The 2,293-nt window shown below is 69.5% G+C and overlaps 1 protein-coding gene across 2 annotated transcripts in view; it reads right to left on the reverse strand.

Moving 5' to 3' along the window:
* CHD7 (chromodomain helicase DNA binding protein 7) overlaps positions 1-2,293 on the reverse strand; it is a 128,821-nt gene extending 126,528 nt beyond the window's left edge. Inside the window, exon 1 of one of the 2 annotated variants that reach the window (XM_042808975.1) lies at positions 2,271-2,293. The gene's annotated coding sequence lies outside the window, so the exon portion shown is untranslated. Of the gene's footprint in view, positions 1-549; positions 618-2,270 lie in introns of those variants that run through there. The other variant, XM_042808974.1, reaches the window with a different exon arrangement.

Here is a 2,293-nt window from a genome sequence, read left to right on the forward strand (position 1 = left end):
CCCCCCCCCGCTGCCCGCCTGCCACCGGAGCAGGACAATCGCGCACCGGCACCGCGTGCTCCTTCCTCCTCCTCCTCCTCCTCCCTCCGCCCGCCTTCCTGCCTCCCTCCGCTGGGGGCTGAGCCCCATGTGCGGGGCCGAGCCGGGCCGGGCCGGGCCAGGGCAGCGCCCTCACTTTGTTACAGCGCTTCCCGTGCCGTCGGCAGCGTGGTCAAGCACGGAGGAGGGGGGGGGGGGGGGGGGGCGCCCCCCCCCCCCCCCCCCACTTTGCGCTCAACTTTTCCCCCAAAATAAACGAGAGGAACCGGGGCGGGGGGGTGGGGGGGGTTGGGGGGGAGAGAAAGGGGAAGGGGCGCCGCCGCTCCGGCTCCCCGCTGCCCTCCCCTCCCCCGAGGCGGCCGCAGCACAACAAAAAGCCATTTACACCGGGGGAAGCGCCCCGCTGGGACCCCCCCCGGCCCCGCCCGCGGCCGCGCGGCGTCCCCCTACCCACCCCCGGCCCCGCTGCCGCTCCGCGCCCTCCCGCCCGCCCCCTCCCCGGGCACTCACCGGGGTCGACGCGGGGCCGTCGGGGGCTGGCGCCCCCCGCTCGCTGCTCGCTGCCCTCCGCCGAGGGCCGGGCGGGAGGGGGGCACCCGGCGCGGAGTTGGTGCCGCCGGCCGGGGGGGGCGCGGAGCTCACACACGCACACGGAGTTGCTCGCTCGCCCCGGGGCCGGGCTAAGAGGGGAGGAGGGGGCTCCTCGACCGGGGCGGGAGGGAGAGGGGAGGGAGAGAGGAAGGGTCAGCGCGGGGTTCGGGCAGTTTCGGTCTCTCCGCCGGGTCCCGGCTCCGCTCCGCTCCTTTGTGTAATTTCACTCGATTCAAGTTTAATCCGATAGTTCCCGAGCGAGCGAGCGAGCGCGCCCGCAGGAGCCGAGCCGAGCCGAGCGAGACACCAGCCAGCCAGGCGGCTGCCGCGGCCGCCCCCTCCTCCTCCTTCTTCCCCTCCCTCCGCCACCACAAGGCGCGCCCCCGACACCGCCCCCTCCCCGGGGGCGAGCGCGGCCACGCGCTCCGCCCCACTGCGACGTCACGGCCCCGCCCGGCATAATTTATGCAACAAAAAAAAAAAAAAAAAAAGGAAAAGAAAAGAAAAGAAAAGAAAAGAAAAAGAAAAGAAAAGAAAAAAAAAGAAGAAGAAGCGGCGGCGGTGGTGGCGATGGCGGCGGCGAGCCGGCCCAGCGCGGGGGAGGGGCGCGGGGTCACTAACCGGCCCCCGGCCTCGGCCCCGGAAGCGCGGCGGGAGGCGGCAGGGCGCGGAGCGGAGCGGAGCGGCGTCCCCCATGCAAATGCCCCAGGCGCTCCGCCCTGTCCGCCGCCGAGGCCGAGAAGAACGGCACGCAGCCCCGCGGGTTCAGCTCCGCGTCCCGGGACGCCCCCGCGACCGCTCGGGGCCGGGCCCGGAGACGGGAGCGACGTCGCGCGGCATCCCTCGGACCGGCCCCGGGGTCGTCCCCAGCTGTTTTCCGCGGAGCCGGGGCCTCCCGCCGCGCCCGGCGGACTTTGTCCCGGCGGCCATCGGGCGCTGCCCGCGAGGCCCGGCCTCGCCTCGTGGGCACGGCGGCGGGCGGAGGGCTCCGCGCGGTGCGGGGCGGTGTGCGCGGAACGGGCTCCGTGTAGGGGAACCGCGCAAATCCCGTCAGAGCGCGGGCACCGGCAGCGCGCAGTAGTCCGTCAGAGCCGCTGTGGGAACTGAACGAGTCTGAAAAGTGCGAGGGGCTGAGATGTAGAAGTAGCGCCGGGATGCTGTGTGCCGCTGTGTGGGAGCTGCGAGGCAGCACTTGGTGAAGTAACTCCTTTTCCTCGCTGCTTGTGGCAGGTTGAGAGGGAAACTGAAGCCACCGCCAACGGGAGCACCCGAAGCTCCGTTCACTCCCGTTCTGCGTGCCCACCTCAGTGCTGTGCCAAACCAAGGCAAGACACACGACGGGCAGTGCCTGGCCCGCTCCTGGGCCCAGTGGCCACATAAAGCCTCCCCTGTTCCTCACAGTGGTCGTCCATAAAGTTAAAAATAGCGAGTGGAAACGGTGTTGAAAATCACTTGAAAGCAGCACATGCCCAGAGTACGGCTCCACCAAATTTGCTTGGTTTACGACGGTGCTATTTTTAAAACGCATCTCTCTGCTGTGTGAAAACAACTGCACAGAGGCGTTCTCCCTGCTGAATGCAACCAGTTTCAGTTTACTCAGTTTTCAGCTGAGAGCAAACAGCCCTGCAGTGGTTCCTTACCTTGCAGCCTGGTGCTGGGTGCG

The sequence above is a fragment of the Centrocercus urophasianus genome, unplaced genomic scaffold (assembly GCF_019232065.1).
Source record: "Centrocercus urophasianus isolate 14NV4802_14NV808 unplaced genomic scaffold, USGS_Curo_1.0 seq_11, whole genome shotgun sequence".
Classification (NCBI taxonomy): Eukaryota; Metazoa; Chordata; class Aves; order Galliformes; family Phasianidae; genus Centrocercus; species Centrocercus urophasianus.